General features: G+C 46.8%; 7 non-coding genes and 3 pseudogenes across 7 annotated transcripts; all 10 read left to right on the top strand.

Moving 5' to 3' along the window:
* Positions 1–213: 213 nt before the first annotated feature.
* On the top strand, positions 214–404 carry LOC130341290 (U2 spliceosomal RNA). The gene has a single exon (XR_008881258.1). It is a non-coding gene; the product is annotated as a U2 spliceosomal RNA (small nuclear RNA).
* A 2093-nt stretch (positions 405–2497) lies between these two features.
* LOC130341333 (U2 spliceosomal RNA) lies at positions 2498–2688 on the top strand. The gene has a single exon (XR_008881285.1). It is a non-coding gene; the product is annotated as a U2 spliceosomal RNA (small nuclear RNA).
* A 2101-nt stretch (positions 2689–4789) lies between these two features.
* LOC130341316 (U2 spliceosomal RNA) lies at positions 4790–4949 on the top strand (annotated as a pseudogene).
* A 692-nt stretch (positions 4950–5641) lies between these two features.
* On the top strand, positions 5642–5821 carry LOC130341307 (U2 spliceosomal RNA; annotated as a pseudogene).
* Positions 5822–7913: 2092 nt separating this feature from the next.
* Positions 7914–8104, top strand: LOC130341345 (U2 spliceosomal RNA). The gene has a single exon (XR_008881296.1). It is a non-coding gene; the product is annotated as a U2 spliceosomal RNA (small nuclear RNA).
* A 2095-nt stretch (positions 8105–10199) lies between these two features.
* Positions 10200–10390, top strand: LOC130341357 (U2 spliceosomal RNA). The gene has a single exon (XR_008881307.1). It is a non-coding gene; the product is annotated as a U2 spliceosomal RNA (small nuclear RNA).
* Positions 10391–12481: 2091 nt separating this feature from the next.
* LOC130341369 (U2 spliceosomal RNA) lies at positions 12482–12672 on the top strand. The gene has a single exon (XR_008881318.1). It is a non-coding gene; the product is annotated as a U2 spliceosomal RNA (small nuclear RNA).
* Positions 12673–14770: 2098 nt separating this feature from the next.
* On the top strand, positions 14771–14961 carry LOC130341300 (U2 spliceosomal RNA). Its single transcript, XR_008881267.1, has one exon. It is a non-coding gene; the product is annotated as a U2 spliceosomal RNA (small nuclear RNA).
* Positions 14962–17050: 2089 nt separating this feature from the next.
* LOC130341298 (U2 spliceosomal RNA) lies at positions 17051–17241 on the top strand. Its single transcript, XR_008881265.1, has one exon. It is a non-coding gene; the product is annotated as a U2 spliceosomal RNA (small nuclear RNA).
* Positions 17242–19331: 2090 nt separating this feature from the next.
* Positions 19332–19506, top strand: LOC130341324 (U2 spliceosomal RNA; annotated as a pseudogene).
* The last annotated feature ends 4327 nt before the right edge of the window (positions 19507–23833 follow it).

Here is a 23833-nt window from a genome sequence, read left to right on the forward strand (position 1 = left end):
GGATTGCATTTAAAAAGGCCCCGTGGGAGTGCAATGGGCCCCTGTCTTGCTGCTTAGCAATAATGGTATGGGTTTAGGTTCTGCTGTGTGTACTGGTGGTTGACTGCCCCCCAGCCCAGAGTGTGCATGGAAAATTGTCTGGCAGCCTCCCTGACAGCAAGCAGTGATAGTGCCCATGAAGGGGACCTTGTTGGGCCCGCCCCTTTCACGGTTATCGCTTCTCGGCCTTTTGGCTAAGATCAAGTGTAGTATCTGTTCTTATCAGTTTAATATCTGATACGTCCCCTATCTGGGGACCATATATTAAATGGATTTTTGAGAACGGGGGCCGATTTCGAAGCTTGCTTCCGTCGCCCTATGCATTGACCCGATATGGCAGTATCTTCGGGTACAGTGCACCACCCCCTTACAGGGTTAAAAAGAAAGATTCCTACTTTCATTGCTACCTGCTTGCTGGCTAGCCAGCTAGCCAGCCCTGTGGGCCTTGCTGCTGCTGCAGCCAAAAAACAAAAGGTGGTGCTGCTGCTGCTTCTGCTGCTTCTGCTTCTGCTTGTGTCTGGCCCCTGTTGGAGCGTCCAGGCACAGGACTTCTGCTGCTGCTGACTAAATGGCCTCCTTAATTGGATCATTTGAGTAGCCAGCACACCTGTGCAGGTAGGGCATGACATGATAGGCAGCTGCCTTGATAGCGGGTGGGTGCTGAATGTTCCTAATTGACAAAATAAGATTAATGCTTATGAAGAAATATAAAATCTCATCCCTTCCCCAATATCGCGCCACACCCCTACCCCTTAATTCCCTGGTTGAACGTGATGGACATATGTCTTTTTTCGACCGTACTAACTATGTAACTATGTAACATAACATGGGGGGGGGGGGGGTCTCCTGGCTGTTCACACAGGTGTGTCATTGCTGTACATTGACCATGCATTGCTTCTGTGGTATTGCAAAGGCAAAGACAAATGCTTCCAGCCATCCATTGCACTAATGGATTGGTCATCAGCTGGCTGTCTATGTCCCGCATCAATATAGACCAAAGTACAGAGGGTTAGGCTATGCTATTGTGCACCTACCTGATGCATCAGAAGGTGCGAGGCCCTTGCTAAATTCTGTGCACAGACTTTGAGATCTATGCTTTAGACTGTATCTAAACCTGCTCCAACATGGACTGACATTCTGGCCTACTTTCAGCCGATGCGACTTGTCTGTCGCTGAACAGTCGCTTTTTATGTATTCAGCACCTATGTATAATGTTGTAAAAATGCTCTAGAAGCTAAAGTCGCAGAAATGTCACACATATTTGGCCTGCAACTTTCTGTGCGACAAATTCAGACAGGAAAAATCAGTATAAATCCTTAGAAAATTATCCCCCAGTGTCTCCATCTGCTGGCGGTATTGAATAAGCATTGCTGCACTGATGGGGTATGCATTAGACGAAAAAAAAGAAGAAAAAGAAGAATAATACGCCCAGAAAAGAGGCGAAAAGGAGAAAAACGTAAAAAAACGTGAAAAAAAAGTAAGAGGAAGAGAAGGGAAAAAAAGGTGGAAATGGGTTTAAAAGTGATTTCGGCGGAGAAATATATATATATATATATATATATATATATATATATATATATATATATGCGCACACACACACATAGATATAAACGTATTCTCCGTTGAGATATTGCAGCCGCTGCTGTGTCCAGGCCCAGGAGCCTTAGCACTGTGCTGTGATGTCACTCAATACCACTGACATCACTAGGTGTAAACAACATCTCTCCTTTGCTGTGTATGTGACTATGGAGCTGTTTGGTGATGTCGTCTATTACGGCCTTCATAGAAGCAACAGGAGATTGTTGCATCCATCTTGAACCCTCAGAACTACAGTGCTATGATGTCACTCACTTCCACAGGCCTTGCAGAGTGTAAACAACAACAACCCAGCTTTGTTGTGTATGTAACCAAAGGGATTTGTGATGTCACCTAGAACCTTCACAGCAGCGACAGCTTTATGAGGAGCATCAGCACTGCTCTGCCTGAGCAGAACCATCACCGCCATAGGTTGTCAAATAACCCGGATTTAACCCACACAGGTAAGTCCAATGGGGTGCAGGCATGTCCTCTATGCTTACAGCTTCCCGTGGGTGTTGGTTTGATACCGTTTGGGGACAGCCAAGGAGGCATCTGCAGGCAACAAAGGTAGGTGTGTGCTTGTGTGTGTGTTTCCTATGCAGATCCTAAGCCCAGTGTCACATGCAAGTAGGAGGAGTAAGAAGGGTTCCTGGCAAATCCGGGTTATGGATTGCATTTAAAAAGGCCCCGTGGGAGTGCAATGGGCCCCTGTCTTGCTGCTTAGCAATAATGGTATGGGTTTAGGTTCTGCTGTGTGTACTGGTGGTTGACTGCCCCCCAGCCCAGAGTGTGCATGGAAAATTGTCTGGCAGCCTCCCTGACAGCAAGCAGTGATAGTGCCCATGAAGGGGACCTTGTTGGGCCCGCCCCTTTCACGGTTATCGCTTCTCGGCCTTTTGGCTAAGATCAAGTGTAGTATCTGTTCTTATCAGTTTAATATCTGATACGTCCCCTATCTGGGGACCATATATTAAATGGATTTTTGAGAACGGGGGCCGATTTCGAAGCTTGCTTCCGTCGCCCTATGCATTGACCCGATATGGCAGTATCTTCGGGTACAGTGCACCACCCCCTTACAGGGTTAAAAAGAAAGATTCCTACTTTCATTGCTACCTGCTTGCTGGCTAGCCAGCTAGCCAGCCCTGTGGGCCTTGCTGCTGCTGCAGCCAAAAAACAAAAGGTGGTGCTGCTGCTGCTTCTGCTGCTTCTGCTTCTGCTTGTGTCTGGCCCCTGTTGGAGCGTCCAGGCACAGGACTTCTGCTGCTGCTGACTAAATGGCCTCCTTAATTGGATCATTTGAGTAGCCAGCACACCTGTGCAGGTAGGGCATGACATGATAGGCAGCTGCCTTGATAGCGGGTGGGTGCTGAATGTTCCTAATTGACAAAATAAGATTAATGCTTATGAAGAAATATAAAATCTCATCCCTTCCCCAATATCGCGCCACACCCCTACCCCTTAATTCCCTGGTTGAACGTGATGGACATATGTCTTTTTTCGACCGTACTAACTATGTAACTATGTAACATAACATGGGGGGGGGGGGGGGGGGGGTCTCCTGGCTGTTCACACAGGTGTGTCATTGCTGTACATTGACCATGCATTGCTTCTGTGGTATTGCAAAGGCAAAGACAAATGCTTCCAGCCATCCATTGCACTAATGGATTGGTCATCAGCTGGCTGTCTATGTCCCGCATCAATATAGACCAAAGTACAGAGGGTTAGGCTATGCTATTGTGCACCTACCTGATGCATCAGAAGGTGCGAGGCCCTTGCTAAATTCTGTGCACAGACTTTGAGATCTATGCTTTAGACTGTATCTAAACCTGCTCCAACATGGACTGACATTCTGGCCTACTTTCAGCCGATGCGACTTGTCTGTCGCTGAACAGTCGCTTTTTATGTATTCAGCACCTATGTATAATGTTGTAAAAATGCTCTAGAAGCTAAAGTCGCAGAAATGTCACACATATTTGGCCTGCAACTTTCTGTGCGACAAATTCAGACAGGAAAAATCAGTATAAATCCTTAGAAAATTATCCCCCAGTGTCTCCATCTGCTGGCGGTATTGAATAAGCATTGCTGCACTGATGGGGTATGCATTAGACGAAAAAAAAGAAGAAAAAGAAGAATAATACGCCCAGAAAAGAGGCGAAAAGGAGAAAAACGTAAAAAAACGTGAAAAAAAAGTAAGAGGAAGAGAAGGGAAAAAAAGGTGGAAATGGGTTTAAAAGTGATTTCGGCGGAGAAATATATATATATATATATATATATATATATATATATATATATATATATATGCGCACACACACACATAGATATAAACGTATTCTCCGTTGAGATATTGCAGCCGCTGCTGTGTCCAGGCCCAGGAGCCTTAGCACTGTGCTGTGATGTCACTCAATACCACTGACATCACTAGGTGTAAACAACATCTCTCCTTTGCTGTGTATGTGACTATGGAGCTGTTTGGTGATGTCGTCTATTACGGCCTTCATAGAAGCAACAGGAGATTGTTGCATCCATCTTGAACCCTCAGAACTACAGTGCTATGATGTCACTCACTTCCACAGGCCTTGCAGAGTGTAAACAACAACAACCCAGCTTTGTTGTGTATGTAACCAAAGGGATTTGTGATGTCACCTAGAACCTTCACAGCAGCGACAGCTTTATGAGGAGCATCAGCACTGCTCTGCCTGAGCAGAACCATCACCGCCATAGGTTGTCAAATAACCCGGATTTAACCCACACAGGTAAGTCCAATGGGGTGCAGGCATGTCCTCTATGCTTACAGCTTCCCGTGGGTGTTGGTTTGATACCGTTTGGGGACAGCCAAGGAGGCATCTGCAGGCAACAAAGGTAGGTGTGTGCTTGTGTGTGTGTTTCCTATGCAGATCCTAAGCCCAGTGTCACATGCAAGTAGGAGGAGTAAGAAGGGTTCCTGGCAAATCCGGGTTATGGATTGCATTTAAAAAGGCCCCGTGGGAGTGCAATGGGCCCCTGTCTTGCTGCTTAGCAATAATGGTATGGGTTTAGGTTCTGCTGTGTGTACTGGTGGTTGACTGCCCCCCAGCCCAGAGTGTGCATGGAAAATTGTCTGGCAGCCTCCCTGACAGCAAGCAGTGATAGTGCCCATGAAGGGGACCTTGTTGGGCCCGCCCCTTTCACGGTTATCGCTTCTCGGCCTTTTGGCTAAGATCAAGTGTAGTATCTGTTCTTATCAGTTTTCATGCTGGTGGGGATGGGTGCTGCATGGAGGATGCAGGTGTACCAGGGCTTTCCGGGGCTGGTTCTGAGGAATCAGCTCGACGGCTGCCCCGATGTGACCTGTTCCCTCCGGGTCTCGCCATGAGGCTGAGAGGGTCTAGAGCCGAGGTACTTTTGTGCCTCGGGGAGTGGTGACCCCGAGGTGCCGAAACTCACTGGGAGAATAGGCTCACTGAGTTGAAGCACGGGCACCATAATCTCTTCACCTTGTGGCACTCACCTCTTGATTCCCGGCCTTCTGGCTAGGATCAGAGAAATTTTTATAGATCCGGCCGGATGTCCGGGCAGTATATCTGCACACATTCACTTATTTATTTATTTTTTGTCTCACTGTGTCACTTTTTGCGTGTTGTGTGTTCACAGGATTTGTCAGGATGCGGTAGCCCTTCTGGGTGTCCCTCCTGGCGGTCTAGGGGAGGTGTGTGTGGCCATTAGGTTCCGCACCTCCCTGCAAACACCCCGGGTACTCCTGCTTCGCAGGGTACCTACCGTAATCGGCTCTGCGGGCAGATACCTTGGCTAACGCCAAGGGGGATGCCGGGAGCATTTGTGGTCTCCTAGTAGCTTCGGCGAAAAGGGACATCGAACCTGGAACCTCGCAGGTACCTTTTGGTCCGGAGGCGAAGGGTAAGGTTTGTTGGGGGGCCTCTCTCCTATCGGAGAAGGGCTTGCGATAGACCGCATCCTTTGTGCACGTTTTTTTAGTGTAACACGTTTGCACTTTTTCTTGCACTTTGGGTGAATCGAAAGCACGTTCCTCGGCTTTAAAATAAAAAAAAAAAAATCTGTTCTTATCAGTTTAATATCTGATACGTCCCCTATCTGGGGACCATATATTAAATGGATTTTTGAGAACGGGGGCCGATTTCGAAGCTTGCTTCCGTCGCCCTATGCATTGACCCGATATGGCAGTATCTTCGGGTACAGTGCACCACCCCCTTACAGGGTTAAAAAGAAAGATTCCTACTTTCATTGCTACCTGCTTGCTGGCTAGCCAGCTAGCCAGCCCTGTGGGCCTTGCTGCTGCTGCAGCCAAAAAACAAAAGGTGGTGCTGCTGCTGCTTCTGCTGCTTCTGCTTCTGCTTGTGTCTGGCCCCTGTTGGAGCGTCCAGGCACAGGACTTCTGCTGCTGCTGACTAAATGGCCTCCTTAATTGGATCATTTGAGTAGCCAGCACACCTGTGCAGGTAGGGCATGACATGATAGGCAGCTGCCTTGATAGCGGGTGGGTGCTGAATGTTCCTAATTGACAAAATAAGATTAATGCTTATGAAGAAATATAAAATCTCATCCCTTCCCCAATATCGCGCCACACCCCTACCCCTTAATTCCCTGGTTGAACGTGATGGACATATGTCTTTTTTCGACCGTACTAACTATGTAACTATGTAACATAACATGGGGGGGGGGGGGGGGGGGTCTCCTGGCTGTTCACACAGGTGTGTCATTGCTGTACATTGACCATGCATTGCTTCTGTGGTATTGCAAAGGCAAAGACAAATGCTTCCAGCCATCCATTGCACTAATGGATTGGTCATCAGCTGGCTGTCTATGTCCCGCATCAATATAGACCAAAGTACAGAGGGTTAGGCTATGCTATTGTGCACCTACCTGATGCATCAGAAGGTGCGAGGCCCTTGCTAAATTCTGTGCACAGACTTTGAGATCTATGCTTTAGACTGTATCTAAACCTGCTCCAACATGGACTGACATTCTGGCCTACTTTCAGCCGATGCGACTTGTCTGTCGCTGAACAGTCGCTTTTTATGTATTCAGCACCTATGTATAATGTTGTAAAAATGCTCTAGAAGCTAAAGTCGCAGAAATGTCACACATATTTGGCCTGCAACTTTCTGTGCGACAAATTCAGACAGGAAAAATCAGTATAAATCCTTAGAAAATTATCCCCCAGTGTCTCCATCTGCTGGCGGTATTGAATAAGCATTGCTGCACTGATGGGGTATGCATTAGACGAAAAAAAAGAAGAAAAAGAAGAATAATACGCCCAGAAAAGAGGCGAAAAGGAGAAAAACGTAAAAAAACGTGAAAAAAAAGTAAGAGGAAGAGAAGGGAAAAAAAGGTGGAAATGGGTTTAAAAGTGATTTCGGCGGAGATATATATATATATATATATATATATATATATATATATATATATGCGCACACACACACATAGATATAAACGTATTCTCCGTTGAGATATTGCAGCCGCTGCTGTGTCCAGGCCCAGGAGCCTTAGCACTGTGCTGTGATGTCACTCAATACCACTGACATCACTAGGTGTAAACAACATCTCTCCTTTGCTGTGTATGTGACTATGGAGCTGTTTGGTGATGTCGTCTATTACGGCCTTCATAGAAGCAACAGGAGATTGTTGCATCCATCTTGAACCCTCAGAACTACAGTGCTATGATGTCACTCACTTCCACAGGCCTTGCAGAGTGTAAACAACAACAACCCAGCTTTGTTGTGTATGTAACCAAAGGGATTTGTGATGTCACCTAGAACCTTCACAGCAGTGACAGCTTTATGAGGAGCATCAGCACTGCTCTGCCTGAGCAGAACCATCACCGCCATAGGTTGTCAAATAACCCGGATTTAACCCACACAGGTAAGTCCAATGGGGTGCAGGCATGTCCTCTATGCTTACAGCTTCCCGTGGGTGTTGGTTTGATACCGTTTGGGGACAGCCAAGGAGGCATCTGCAGGCAACAAAGGTAGGTGTGTGCTTGTGTGTGTGTTTCCTATGCAGATCCTAAGCCCAGTGTCACATGCAAGTAGGAGGAGTAAGAAGGGTTCCTGGCAAATCCGGGTTATGGATTGCATTTAAAAAGGCCCCGTGGGAGTGCAATGGGCCCCTGTCTTGCTGCTTAGCAATAATGGTATGGGTTTAGGTTCTGCTGTGTGTACTGGTGGTTGACTGCCCCCCAGCCCAGAGTGTGCATGGAAAATTGTCTGGCAGCCTCCCTGACAGCAAGCAGTGATAGTGCCCATGAAGGGGACCTTGTTGGGCCCGCCCCTTTCACGGTTATCGCTTCTCGGCCTTTTGGCTAAGATCAAGTGTAGTATCTGTTCTTATCAGTTTAATATCTGATACGTCCCCTATCTGGGGACCATATATTAAATGGATTTTTGAGAACGGGGGCCGATTTCGAAGCTTGCTTCCGTCGCCCTATGCATTGACCCGATATGGCAGTATCTTCGGGTACAGTGCACCACCCCCTTACAGGGTTAAAAAGAAAGATTCCTACTTTCATTGCTACCTGCTTGCTGGCTAGCCAGCTAGCCAGCCCTGTGGGCCTTGCTGCTGCTGCAGCCAAAAAACAAAAGGTGGTGCTGCTGCTGCTTCTGCTGCTTCTGCTTCTGCTTGTGTCTGGCCCCTGTTGGAGCGTCCAGGCACAGGACTTCTGCTGCTGCTGACTAAATGGCCTCCTTAATTGGATCATTTGAGTAGCCAGCACACCTGTGCAGGTAGGGCATGACATGATAGGCAGCTGCCTTGATAGCGGGTGGGTGCTGAATGTTCCTAATTGACAAAATAAGATTAATGCTTATGAAGAAATATAAAATCTCATCCCTTCCCCAATATCGCGCCACACCCCTACCCCTTAATTCCCTGGTTGAACGTGATGGACATATGTCTTTTTTCGACCGTACTAACTATGTAACTATGTAACATAACATGGGGGGGGGGGGGGGGGGGTCTCCTGGCTGTTCACACAGGTGTGTCATTGCTGTACATTGACCATGCATTGCTTCTGTGGTATTGCAAAGGCAAAGACAAATGCTTCCAGCCATCCATTGCACTAATGGATTGGTCATCAGCTGGCTGTCTATGTCCCGCATCAATATAGACCAAAGTACAGAGGGTTAGGCTATGCTATTGTGCACCTACCTGATGCATCAGAAGGTGCGAGGCCCTTGCTAAATTCTGTGCACAGACTTTGAGATCTATACTTTAGACTGTATCTAAACCTGCTCCAACATGGACTGACATTCTGGCCTACTTTCAGCCGATGCGACTTGTCTGTCGCTGAACAGTCGCTTTTTATGTATTCAGCACCTATGTATAATGTTGTAAAAATGCTCTAGAAGCTAAAGTCGCAGAAATGTCACACATATTTGGCCTGCAACTTTCTGTGCGACAAATTCAGACAGGAAAAATCAGTATAAATCCTTAGAAAATTATCCCCCAGTGTCTCCATCTGCTGGCGGTATTGAATAAGCATTGCTGCACTGATGGGGTATGCATTAGACGAAAAAAAAGAAGAAAAAGAAGAATAATACGCCCAGAAAAGAGGCGAAAAGGAGAAAAACGTAAAAAAACGTGAAAAAAAAGTAAGAGGAAGAGAAGGGAAAAAAAGGTGGAAATGGGTTTAAAAGTGATTTCGGCGGAGAATATATATATATATATATATATATATATATATATATATATATATATGCGCACACACACACATAGATATAAACGTATTCTCCGTTGAGATATTGCAGCCGCTGCTGTGTCCAGGCCCAGGAGCCTTAGCACTGTGCTGTGATGTCACTCAATACCACTGACATCACTAGGTGTAAACAACATCTCTCCTTTGCTGTGTATGTGACTATGGAGCTGTTTGGTGATGTCGTCTATTACGGCCTTCATAGAAGCAACAGGAGATTGTTGCATCCATCTTGAACCCTCAGAACTACAGTGCTATGATGTCACTCACTTCCACAGGCCTTGCAGAGTGTAAACAACAACAACCCAGCTTTGTTGTGTATGTAACCAAAGGGATTTGTGATGTCACCTAGAACCTTCACAGCAGCGACAGCTTTATGAGGAGCATCAGCACTGCTCTGCCTGAGCAGAACCATCACCGCCATAGGTTGTCAAATAACCCGGATTTAACCCACACAGGTAAGTCCAATGGGGTGCAGGCATGTCCTCTATGCTTACAGCTTCCCGTGGGTGTTGGTTTGATACCGTTTGGGGACAGCCAAGGAGGCATCTGCAGGCAACAAAGGTAGGTGTGTGCTTGTGTGTGTGTTTCCTATGCAGATCCTAAGCCCAGTGTCACATGCAAGTAGGAGGAGTAAGAAGGGTTCCTGGCAAATCCGGGTTATGGATTGCATTTAAAAAGGCCCCGTGGGAGTGCAATGGGCCCCTGTCTTGCTGCTTAGCAATAATGGTATGGGTTTAGGTTCTGCTGTGTGTACTGGTGGTTGACTGCCCCCCAGCCCAGAGTGTGCATGGAAAATTGTCTGGCAGCCTCCCTGACAGCAAGCAGTGATAGTGCCCATGAAGGGGACCTTGTTGGGCCCGCCCCTTTCACGGTTATCGCTTCTCGGCCTTTTGGCTAAGATCAAGTGTAGTATCTGTTCTTATCAGTTTAATATCTGATACGTCCCCTATCTGGGGACCATATATTAAATGGATTTTTGAGAACGGGGGCCGATTTCGAAGCTTGCTTCCGTCGCCCTATGCATTGACCCGATATGGCAGTATCTTCGGGTACAGTGCACCACCCCCTTACAGGGTTAAAAAGAAAGATTCCTACTTTCATTGCTACCTGCTTGCTGGCTAGCCAGCTAGCCAGCCCTGTGGGCCTTGCTGCTGCTGCAGCCAAAAAACAAAAGGTGGTGCTGCTGCTGCTTCTGCTGCTTCTGCTTCTGCTTGTGTCTGGCCCCTGTTGGAGCGTCCAGGCACAGGACTTCTGCTGCTGCTGACTAAATGGCCTCCTTAATTGGATCATTTGAGTAGCCAGCACACCTGTGCAGGTAGGGCATGACATGATAGGCAGCTGCCTTGATAGCGGGTGGGTGCTGAATGTTCCTAATTGACAAAATAAGATTAATGCTTATGAAGAAATATAAAATCTCATCCCTTCCCCAATATCGCGCCACACCCCTACCCCTTAATTCCCTGGTTGAACGTGATGGACATATGTCTTTTTTCGACCGTACTAACTATGTAACTATGTAACATAACATGGGGGGGGGGGGGGGGGGGGTCTCCTGGCTGTTCACACAGGTGTGTCATTGCTGTACATTGACCATGCATTGCTTCTGTGGTATTGCAAAGGCAAAGACAAATGCTTCCAGCCATCCATTGCACTAATGGATTGGTCATCAGCTGGCTGTCTATGTCCCGCATCAATATAGACCAAAGTACAGAGGGTTAGGCTATGCTATTGTGCACCTACCTGATGCATCAGAAGGTGCGAGGCCCTTGCTAAATTCTGTGCACAGACTTTGAGATCTATGCTTTAGACTGTATCTAAACCTGCTCCAACATGGACTGACATTCTGGCCTACTTTCAGCCGATGCGACTTGTCTGTCGCTGAACAGTCGCTTTTTATGTATTCAGCACCTATGTATAATGTTGTAAAAATGCTCTAGAAGCTAAAGTCGCAGAAATGTCACACATATTTGGCCTGCAACTTTCTGTGCGACAAATTCAGACAGGAAAAATCAGTATAAATCCTTAGAAAATTATCCCCCAGTGTCTCCATCTGCTGGCGGTATTGAATAAGCATTGCTGCACTGATGGGGTATGCATTAGACGAAAAAAAAGAAGAAAAAGAAGAATAATACGCCCAGAAAAGAGGCGAAAAGGAGAAAAACGTAAAAAAACGTGAAAAAAAAGTAAGAGGAAGAGAAGGGAAAAAAAGGTGGAAATGGGTTTAAAAGTGATTTCGGCGGAGAAATATATATATATATATATATATATATATATATATATATATGCGCACACACACACATAGATATAAACGTATTCTCCGTTGAGATATTGCAGCCGCTGCTGTGTCCAGGCCCAGGAGCCTTAGCACTGTGCTGTGATGTCACTCAATACCACTGACATCACTAGGTGTAAACAACATCTCTCCTTTGCTGTGTATGTGACTATGGAGCTGTTTGGTGATGTCGTCTATTACGGCCTTCATAGAAGCAACAGGAGATTGTTGCATCCATCTTGAACCCTCAGAACTACAGTGCTATGATGTCACTCACTTCCACAGGCCTTGCAGAGTGTAAACAACAACAACCCAGCTTTGTTGTGTATGTAACCAAAGGGATTTGTGATGTCACCTAGAACCTTCACAGCAGCGACAGCTTTATGAGGAGCATCAGCACTGCTCTGCCTGAGCAGAACCATCACCGCCATAGGTTGTCAAATAACCCGGATTTAACCCACACAGGTAAGTCCAATGGGGTGCAGGCATGTCCTCTATGCTTACAGCTTCCCGTGGGTGTTGGTTTGATACCGTTTGGGGACAGCCAAGGAGGCATCTGCAGGCAACAAAGGTAGGTGTGTGCTTGTGTGTGTGTTTCCTATGCAGATCCTAAGCCCAGTGTCACATGCAAGTAGGAGGAGTAAGAAGGGTTCCTGGCAAATCCGGGTTATGGATTGCATTTAAAAAGGCCCCGTGGGAGTGCAATGGGCCCCTGTCTTGCTGCTTAGCAATAATGGTATGGGTTTAGGTTCTGCTGTGTGTACTGGTGGTTGACTGCCCCCCAGCCCAGAGTGTGCATGGAAAATTGTCTGGCAGCCTCCCTGACAGCAAGCAGTGATAGTGCCCATGAAGGGGACCTTGTTGGGCCCGCCCCTTTCACGGTTATCGCTTCTCGGCCTTTTGGCTAAGATCAAGTGTAGTATCTGTTCTTATCAGTTTAATATCTGATACGTCCCCTATCTGGGGACCATATATTAAATGGATTTTTGAGAACGGGGGCCGATTTCGAAGCTTGCTTCCGTCGCCCTATGCATTGACCCGATATGGCAGTATCTTCGGGTACAGTGCACCACCCCCTTACAGGGTTAAAAAGAAAGATTCCTACTTTCATTGCTACCTGCTTGCTGGCTAGCCAGCTAGCCAGCCCTGTGGGCCTTGCTGCTGCTGCAGCCAAAAAACAAAAGGTGGTGCTGCTGCTGCTTCTGCTGCTTCTGCTTCTGCTTGTGTCTGGCCCCTGTTGGAGCGTCCAGGCACAGGACTTCTGCTGCTGCTGACTAAATGGCCTCCTTAATTGGATCATTTGAGTAGCCAGCACACCTGTGCAGGTAGGGCATGACATGATAGGCAGCTGCCTTGATAGCGGGTGGGTGCTGAATGTTCCTAATTGACAAAATAAGATTAATGCTTATGAAGAAATATAAAATCTCATCCCTTCCCCAATATCGCGCCACACCCCTACCCCTTAATTCCCTGGTTGAACGTGATGGACATATGTCTTTTTTCGACCGTACTAACTATGTAACTATGTAACATAACATGGGGGGGGGGGGGGGGGGGTCTCCTGGCTGTTCACACAGGTGTGTCATTGCTGTACATTGACCATGCATTGCTTCTGTGGTATTGCAAAGGCAAAGACAAATGCTTCCAGCCATCCATTGCACTAATGGATTGGTCATCAGCTGGCTGTCTATGTCCCGCATCAATATAGACCAAAGTACAGAGGGTTAGGCTATGCTATTGTGCACCTACCTGATGCATCAGAAGGTGCGAGGCCCTTGCTAAATTCTGTGCACAGATTTTGAGATCTATGCTTTAGACTGTATCTAAACCTGCTCCAACATGGACTGACATTCTGGCCTACTTTCAGCCGATGCGACTTGTCTGTCGCTGAACAGTCGCTTTTTATGTATTCAGCACCTATGTATAATGTTGTAAAAATGCTCTAGAAGCTAAAGTCGCAGAAATGTCACACATATTTGGCCTGCAACTTTCTGTGCGACAAATTCAGACAGGAAAAATCAGTATAAATCCTTAGAAAATTATCCCCCAGTGTCTCCATCTGCTGGCGGTATTGAATAAGCATTGCTGCACTGATGGGGTATGCATTAGACGAAAAAAAAGAAGAAAAAGAAGAATAATACGCCCAGAAAAGAGGCGAAAAGGAGAAAAACGTAAAAAAACGTGAAAAAAAAGTAAGAGGAAGAGAAGGGAAAAAAAGGTGGAAATGGGTTTAAAAGTGATTTCGGCGGAGAAATATATATATATATATATATATATATATATATATATATATATATATATGCGCACACACACACATAGATATAAACGTATTCTCCGTTGAGATATTGCAGCCGCTGCTGTGTCCAGGCCCAGGAGCCTTAGCACTGTGCTGTGATGTCACTCAATACCACTGACATCACTAGGTGTAAACAACATCTCTCCTTTGCTGTGTATGTGACTATGGAGCTGTTTGGTGATGTCGTCTATTACGGCCTTCATAGAAGCAACAGGAGATTGTTGCATCCATCTTGAACCCTCAGAACTACAGTGCTATGATGTCACTCACTTCCACAGGCCTTGCAGAGTGTAAACAACAACAACCCAGCTTTGTTGTGTATGTAACCAAAGGGATTTGTGATGTCACCTAGAACCTTCACAGCAGCGACAGCTTTATGAGGAGCATCAGCACTGCTCTGCCTGAGCAGAACCATCACCGCCATAGGTTGTCAAATAACCCGGATTTAACCCACACAGGTAAGTCCAATGGGGTGCAGGCATGTCCTCTATGCTTACAGCTTCCCGTGGGTGTTGGTTTGATACCGTTTGGGGACAGCCAAGGAGGCATCTGCAGGCAACAAAGGTAGGTGTGTGCTTGTGTGTGTGTTTCCTATGCAGATCCTAAGCCCAGTGTCACATGCAAGTAGGAGGAGTAAGAAGGGTTCCTGGCAAATCCGGGTTATGGATTGCATTTAAAAAGGCCCCGTGGGAGTGCAATGGGCCCCTGTCTTGCTGCTTAGCAATAATGGTATGGGTTTAGGTTCTGCTGTGTGTACTGGTGGTTGACTGCCCCCCAGCCCAGAGTGTGCATGGAAAATTGTCTGGCAGCCTCCCTGACAGCAAGCAGTGATAGTGCCCATGAAGGGGACCTTGTTGGGCCCGCCCCTTTCACGGTTATCGCTTCTCGGCCTTTTGGCTAAGATCAAGTGTAGTATCTGTTCTTATCAGTTTAATATCTGATACGTCCCCTATCTGGGGACCATATATTAAATGGATTTTTGAGAACGGGGGCCGATTTCGAAGCTTGCTTCCGTCGCCCTATGCATTGACCCGATATGGCAGTATCTTCGGTTACAGTGCACCACCCCCTTACAGGGTTAAAAAGAAAGATTCCTACTTTCATTGCTACCTGCTTGCTGGCTAGCCAGCTAGCCAGCCCTGTGGGCCTTGCTGCTGCTGCAGCCAAAAAACAAAAGGTGGTGCTGCTGCTGCTTCTGCTGCTTCTGCTTCTGCTTGTGTCTGGCCCCTGTTGGAGCGTCCAGGCACAGGACTTCTGCTGCTGCTGACTAAATGGCCTCCTTAATTGGATCATTTGAGTAGCCAGCACACCTGTGCAGGTAGGGCATGACATGATAGGCAGCTGCCTTGATAGCGGGTGGGTGCTGAATGTTCCTAATTGACAAAATAAGATTAATGCTTATGAAGAAATATAAAATCTCATCCCTTCCCCAATATCGCGCCACACCCCTACCCCTTAATTCCCTGGTTGAACGTGATGGACATATGTCTTTTTTCGACCGTACTAACTATGTAACTATGTAACATAACATGGGGGGGGGGGGGGGGGGTCTCCTGGCTGTTCACACAGGTGTGTCATTGCTGTACATTGACCATGCATTGCTTCTGTGGTATTGCAAAGGCAAAGACAAATGCTTCCAGCCATCCATTGCACTAATGGATTGGTCATCAGCTGGCTGTCTATGTCCCGCATCAATATAGACCAAAGTACAGAGGGTTAGGCTATGCTATTGTGCACCTACCTGATGCATCAGAAGGTGCGAGGCCCTTGCTAAATTCTGTGCACAGACTTTGAGATCTATGCTTTAGACTGTATCTAAACCTGCTCCAACATGGACTGACATTCTGGCCTACTTTCAGCCGATGCGACTTGTCTGTCGCTGAACAGTCGCTTTTTATGTATTCAGCACCTATGTATAATGTTGTAAAAATGCTCTAGAAGCTAAAGTCGCAGAAATGTCACACATATTTGGCCTGCAACTTTCTGTGCGACAAATTCAGACAGGAAAAATCAGTATAAATCCTTAGAAAATTATCCCCCAGTGTCTCCATCTGCTGGCGGTATTGAATAAGCATTGCTGCACTGATGGGGTATGCATTAGACGAAAAAAAAGAAGAAAAAGAAGAATAATACGCCCAGAAAAGAGGCGAAAAGGAGAAAAACGTAAAAAAACGTGAAAAAAAAGTAAGAGGAAGAGAAGGGAAAAAAAGGTGGAAATGGGTTTAAAAGTGATTTCGGCGGAGAAATATATATATATATATATATATATATATATATATATATATGCGCACACACACACATAGATATAAACGTATTCTCCGTTGAGATATTGCAGCCGCTGCTGTGTCCAGGCCCAGGAGCCTTAGCACTGTGCTGTGATGTCACTCAATACCACTGACATCACTAGGTGTAAACAACATCTCTCCTTTGCTGTGTATGTGACTATGGAGCTGTTTGGTGATGTCGTCTATTACGGCCTTCCTAGAAGCAACAGGAGATTGTTGCATCCATCTTGAACCCTCAGAACTACAGTGCTATGATGTCACTCACTTCCACAGGCCTTGCAGAGTGTAAACAACAACAACCCAGCTTTGTTGTGTATGTAACCAAAGGGATTTGTGATGTCACCTAGAACCTTCACAGCAGCGACAGCTTTATGAGGAGCATCAGCACTGCTCTGCCTGAGCAGAACCATCACCGCCATAGGTTGTCAAATAACCCGGATTTAACCCACACAGGTAAGTCCAATGGGGTGCAGGCATGTCCTCTATGCTTACAGCTTCCCGTGGGTGTTGGTTTGATACCGTTTGGGGACAGCCAAGGAGGCATCTGCAGGCAACAAAGGTAGGTGTGTGCTTGTGTGTGTGTTTCCTATGCAGATCCTAAGCCCAGTGTCACATGCAAGTAGGAGGAGTAAGAAGGGTTCCTGGCAAATCCGGGTTATGGATTGCATCTAAAAAGGCCCCGTGGGAGTGCAATGGGCCCCTGTCTTGCTGCTTAGCAATAATGGTATGGGTTTAGGTTCTGCTGTGTGTACTGGTGGTTGACTGCCCCCCAGCCCAGAGTGTGCATGGAAAATTGTCTGGCAGCCTCCCTGACAGCAAGCAGTGATAGTGCCCATGAAGGGGACCTTGTTGGGCCCGCCCCTTTCACGGTTATCGCTTCTCGGCCTTTTGGCTCAGATCAAGTGTAGTATCTGTTCTTATCAGTTTAATATCTGATACGTCCCCTATCTGGGGACCATATATTAAATGGATTTTTGAGAACGGGGGCCGATTTCGAAGCTTGCTTCCGTCGCCCTATGCATTGACCCGATATGGCAGTATCTTCGGGTACAGTGCACCACCCCCTTACAGGGTTAAAAAGAAAGATTCCTACTTTCATTGCTACCTGCTTGCTGGCTAGCCAGCTAGCCAGCCCTGTGGGCCTTGCTGCTGCTGCAGCCAAAAAACAAAAGGTGGTGCTGCTGCTGCTTCTGCTGCTTCTGCTTCTGCTTGTGTCTGGCCCCTGTTGGAGCGTCCAGGCACAGGACTTCTGCTGCTGCTGACTAAATGGCCTCCTTAATTGGATCATTTGAGTAGCCAGCACACCTGTGCAGGTAGGGCATGACATGATAGGCAGCTGCCTTGATAGCGGGTGGGTGCTGAATGTTCCTAATTGACAAAATAAGATTAATGCTTATGAAGAAATATAAAATCTCATCCCTTCCCCAATATCGCGCCACACCCCTACCCCTTAATTCCCTGGTTGAACGTGATGGACATATGTCTTTTTTTCGACCGTACTAACTATGTAACTATGTAACATAACATGGGGGGGGTCTCCTGGCTGTTCACACAGGTGTGTCATTGCTGTACATTGACCATGCATTGCTTCTGTGGTATTGCAAAGGCAAAGACAAATGCTTCCAGCCATCCATTGCACTAATGGATTGGTCATCAGCTGGCTGTCTATGTCCCGCATCAATATAGACCAAAGTACAGAGGGTTAGGCTATGCTATTGTGCACCTACCTGATGCATCAGAAGGTGCGAGGCCCTTGCTAAATTCTGTGCACAGACTTTGAGATCTATGCTTTAGACTGTATCTAAACCTGCTCCAACATGGACTGACATTCTGGCCTACTTTCAGCCGATGCGACTTGTCTGTCGCTGAACAGTCGCTTTTTATGTATTCAGCACCTATGTATAATGTTGTAAAAATGCTCTAGAAGCTAAAGTCGCAGAAATGTCACACATATTTGGCCTGCAACTTTCTGTGCGACAAATTCAGACAGGAAAAATCAGTATAAATCCTTAGAAAATTATCCCCCAGTGTCTCCATCTGCTGGCGGTATTGAATAAGCATTGCTGCACTGATGGGGTATGCATTAGACGAAAAAAAAGAAGAAAAAGAAGAATAATACGCCCAGAAAAGAGGCGAAAAGGAGAAAAACGTAAAAAAACGTGAAAAAAAAGTAAGAGGAAGAGAAGGGAAAAAAAGGTGGAAATGGGTTTAAAAGTGATTTCGGCGGAGAAATATATATATATATATATATATATATATATATATATATATATATATATATGCGCACACACACACATAGATATAAACGTATTCTCCGTTGAGATATTGCAGCCGCTGCTGTGTCCAGGCCCAGGAGCCTTAGCACTGTGCTGTGATGTCACTCAATACCACTGACATCACTAGGTGTAAACAACATCTCTCCTTTGCTGTGTATGTGACTATGGAGCTGTTTGGTGATGTCGTCTATTACGGCCTTCATAGAAGCAACAGGAGATTGTTGCATCCATCTTGAACCCTCAGAACTACAGTGCTATGATGTCACTCACTTCCACAGGCCTTGCAGAGTGTAAACAACAACAACCCAGCTTTGTTGTGTATGTAACCAAAGGGATTTGTGATGTCACCTAGAACCTTCACAGCAGCGACAGCTTTATGAGGAGCATCAGCACTGCTCTGCCTGAGCAGAACCATCACCGCCATAGGTTGTCAAATAACCCGGATTTAACCCACACAGGTAAGTCCAATGGGGTGCAGGCATGTCCTCTATGCTTACAGCTTCCCGTGGGTGTTGGTTTGATACCGTTTGGGGACAGCCAAGGAGGCATCTGCAGGCAACAAAGGTAGGTGTGTGCTTGTGTGTGTGTTTCCTATGCAGATCCTAAGCCCAGTGTCACATGCAAGTAGGAGGAGTAAGAAGGGTTCCTGGCAAATCCGGGTTATGGATTGCATTTAAAAAGGCCCCGTGGGAGTGCAATGGGCCCCTGTCTTGCTGCTTAGCAATAATGGTATGGGTTTAGGTTCTGCTGTGTGTACTGGTGGTTGACTGCCCCCCAGCCCAGAGTGTGCATGGAAAATTGTCTGGCAGCCTCCCTGACAGCAAGCAGTGATAGTGCCCATGAAGGGGACCTTGTTGGGCCCGCCCCTTTCACGGTTATCGCTTCTCGGCCTTTTGGCTAAGATCAAGTGTAGTATCTGCATTTGGTCTGGTCGGAAGGTGTCTGTGGTACCCCGCTTCTCGGCCTTGGGGGATTGTCTCTCCTTACGGAGGGACTTCACCCCCTTGCTGCTATTGGGGAGCGGGCTTAGTCCTCAGACAACGGGTTGCGATCCCCCTGTCTCTGGGACCTTGTGTCTCAGAAGGCATTTTCGGTACGTTGAGCGTTACCTGTAGCTTCGGAAGCACCTAGGGTACCCCCGACCTCTGCCTTGGGTAAGGGTTCCGCTTTTATAGCGGGATTCCGAGCCCCTGCTGCTATTGGGGAAGGGGCTTAGTCCCTGGGTGTGGAAGATGCCGTTCTCCTGGGCTTTCCCCTCTGGGGAAATGTCGATGCGAAATACCATCCGCATAGAGGTGTCGGAGAGCCATCGTCAGTTGAAGAACCTCCGCTTCATTGCGGAGGTGATTCTTCTTGACTACTTCCGCCTCAATAGGGAGGACATCCTGTGTCTAAATGACCAGGAAAGCCGTGGCCTGTATACCGTCACCTTCACGGCCACGGCGTGTTGCGATAACATCTATGCAACCTTGTCTGGTGCGGACCAGAGGGACGATCGACTCGACGGTCTTTCGTTCCAGTTCCTCTATGGTGAGGAACATATACCGTTGGTGGTGGCTATGCACAGCCCTCATGTGACCACGGAGGATATAGCCACTTTTCTTCGGCGATACTGCGAAGAGGTGCGATTCGCAAACAAAATCTTGAACTCCGTGCGGTTCTGGAACGGCAAGAGGAAGTTCTGGGTCAAGCTCCGTAAGGATCCCGGTGGTATTGGGGGTCTTTGCCATCCGCCCCCAAATTTTGCCATCGGGAGAATTCGGGGCTTCCTGTTCTATCCTCAAATGCCTATGTATTGCCGAAATTGCTTGAGGTTTGGCCACACCCAGGAGACCTGCGGCGCGGAGCGTGTGATTCGCTGCAATAGGTGTGGCCAAGAAGGTCACATAGCCTCAAGATGTAGCCATACGATAAGGTGCAACCTCTGCGGAGAGGAAAATCACGATTTTAATTCCTGTCCCCATAAAGCAAAAACTACGATGGGTGGGTCAAGGCTGGGCCCACCCAAAGAGGGGACAGGACAAAAGACGTCCTTTTTTAAGATGCCCAAACCCCAGATGGCAGGTACTGATGGGTCCAGGCCCAAGACCTCTGGTGCTCCATCGGGGGGCCCACCGTTGGTAGTGCTAGGGGGAGGCCATGGGGATTCCACGAAGCCCGGGCGGGTGATCGAGTTTACTGCCCGGGAAATTGAAAGACGTCGATCGACTTCCTACCTGGCTCAAGAGCCCGCCGAAACTTCTGAAGGGGGCTCACCTGTGGCGGGTGGCAGCCGACGGGCCTCGGTGGGGGCAGAGGTGGACCCAAAATTGCAGCATAAGCCAGGTACTGGCTTGGCCCAGGGTCGCCCTGCTCCGGACGAAGAGGCCCCGGTGAAAGCCCGCCGGAAGGGGAGCCAGGTGGCCAGGTCTGAGCCCGGTCCTGTTACTCCGCCTAAACAGGACAGGGCCAAGAAGACAAGTGGCGCCAAACCAGGGTTTGCTGCCCCGCCAGCAGTGGACCCGGTGGGTAAAACTGGCCATCGTCGATCGATGGGGAAGTTGGAGCAACAGTCCTCAGCAACGCTTGCTGGGGAACAAGCGATGAAAACTTCCCAAGGTAGCGGCAAAGGTTCCGGAAAAGAGGCCTCACAGGCCCCTGTGCAGCAGTTCCAGTCGTCAAAAGATGAAAGAAGACGCAGATCCATCAGCCGGGGGCCAGAGATTACATCGAGTGAGAGCAACACAGAGGATATGGACAGCAGTGTGACATTTAAAAGACAAAGAGAAGAAGAAGAGGAAGACATTCAAAGGAAAGCGGCGTGCCGTAGTTCGGACGAGAGCGAGCTCAGGGTCGGGGCATCATCGATCTCAAGCTCCGACCCTCAGAACATCAAGGAGCTGATGACCCCGCAGGCGGGGGATGACGGTACGCAGCTTATTATTGACTTTGATTCTCCAAGCACGGACTCTCCATAAACTATGCCTATCCCTGTAAAAATTGCCTCACTCAATGTGAGGTCCTTAAAGAGCCCTGATCGCAGGGCTGCTTTATTTTCTTATCTAGAGACATGTGACTTTGACCTTTGCCTGCTACAAGAATGTGGAATCCCTAGTAAAATGGACTATAAAGACTTAAAAGAAGACTGGAAGCTGGGCCCATCCATATGGTCCGGTGCAAATGACTGTCGTTCTGTGGGTGTTGGGCTGCTCTGCCGAGGCCAGTCCTTTTCTATTCATACAGTAACTGAGATTGTGCCTGGCAGAGCTCTTTTAATTCATCTATATTTTAATGGACTTTTAATTCGTGTTTTAAATGTGTATGCCCCTCCTGATAAACAGGAGCGGGCAGAACTATTTGAAATTTTACCACTGTTTGGTGTTGGGTCTTCCCCCCTGCTGGTGGGAGGTGATTTTAACTGCATACGTGATGGGGAACACCGGCAGGGTGGGGATATTAATCGTAAAGACCGCACTTCTTACCTGCTTAAAAATTTTATTGATGATTTTAATTTGAAAGATTGCTGGAAGGATCTCTTGCCGGAGGACCCGGGCGCCACATGGTCCAATGGAAGAGTGAGCTCCAGAATCGATTTTATTTTTTCCTCTAGAGCTTTTAAACCCCTGAAATGCACGCTCGAGCAGAATATCTTCTCTGATCATAAGCTCCTCTTGGTGGGCCTGGAGCTAGAGGGGGAGCAAAAAGCAAAAAGGGGCCTCTGGAGATTAAACACCACACTCCTAGAGGACCCTGAGATAAAAGAGGAGTTTGTGCGGACCTACCAATGCTGGCAATCACAAAGAAAACCCCACGAGCCTATGCTGCACTGGTGGGAGGGCACCAAATCTAAAATCAGATTTTTTTTTTATCAAAGCAGGTAAGAAGAAGGCAAAAATGGAAAAACAGTGGTTTTATGTTCTTAACATGCGTTTAAATGTACTTTTTAAATTGAAAGAAGCTGGTATGGATGTAGAAAATGATATTTTAAACCTTAAAACTGAAATAAAACATGCCATAGAAAAGAAAGGGAAACAAATCATTTTTAACTCACATGTGCAGCACCTGGAGGAGGGCGAGAAATGTTCCCGTTTCTTTTTTAAAAAAGTGATGAATAGGAGGGATATCATCCAAAACCTTGAGGGTGAATCCACTCCAAAAGGCATGTTAGATGCAGTTTTTAACTTCTACCAGCTTCTTTTTAATAAGAAAGATCTTAATCCATCCTTTTTAGAACATGTTCTTAATTCCCTTGATTTTAAGCTAGATGTTTTAGACCAGGAGGTTTTATCCCGTGATCTTAACTTAGATGAACTTTTATTTGTTTTTAAAAGTTTTTCTAGTGGGAAGGCCCCTGGGGAAGATGGTTTACCCATCGAATTTTATTTAGCTTTTTGGGATATTTTAAAGGATGATATGGTTTTATTGTATAAAGAAACTTTTATTGTTAATGAACTTCCCCCTTCCTGGAGGAGGGGGATTGTATCATTACTTTTTAAAAAGGGTGAAAAGGATATGCTAAAAAATTGGCGCCCCATCACACTTTTAAATGTCGATTATAAAGTTTTAGCCAAGTTATTAGCTGTCCGTTTTAAACCTTTTATTCATAAATTAATTCACCCAAATCAGGTTTGTGGGGTACCTGGAAGGTCTATAGCTGAATCCCTAAATATTTTAAGAGATGTTTTATGGTATTTTAAGGATAGAAATCAAACTGTAGCAATTTTATCCTTAGACTTTGAAAAAGCCTTTGATAGGGTCTCCCATGAATACCTGTTTTTAGTTCTTAAAAAGATGGCAGTGCCTGAAACGATTTTAAGCCGAATCATGCTTTTATACCGATCCTGTTTTAGTCAAGTCTCTGTTAATGGCTTTTTAACCAGCGGTGTTCCTCTTTTATCAGGTGTCAAACAGGGCTGCCCCCTGTCCCCACTCCTTTTTATTTGCGCAATCGAACCACTGATGGCCCTCCTCAGAAAAGACCGGGTAGTAAGAGGCGTACCAATACCTGGTGGAGGAGGGACCCATCTAAAGGTGTTGGGGTACATGGATGATGTCACCATACTGTGCCCGGACTCTCCATCCATGAGGGGGGCATTGAGGAACACCAGCTATTTCTGCGAGGTCTCTGGTTTTAAGCTAAACACAGATAAATGTGACTGTTTTTATATTGGCTCCTGGGATTCATCCATCACCCCAGGAGTCACAATGCAACAGGATCAAATTAAAGTTTTAGGTATTGTTTTTAACCAGGTCAATGATGGGAGCCCTAACTGGGATTCAGCTATAGCTAAGATGGAGAAGAAGATTTTAATGTGGAATCTTAGAAACCTTACCATGGAGGGGAAGATTTTAATAATAAAGATGGTTTTACTCCCTATTATGCTATACATTGCCATGGTA

The sequence above is a fragment of the Hyla sarda genome, unplaced genomic scaffold (assembly GCF_029499605.1).
Source record: "Hyla sarda isolate aHylSar1 unplaced genomic scaffold, aHylSar1.hap1 scaffold_618, whole genome shotgun sequence".
Classification (NCBI taxonomy): Eukaryota; Metazoa; Chordata; class Amphibia; order Anura; family Hylidae; genus Hyla; species Hyla sarda.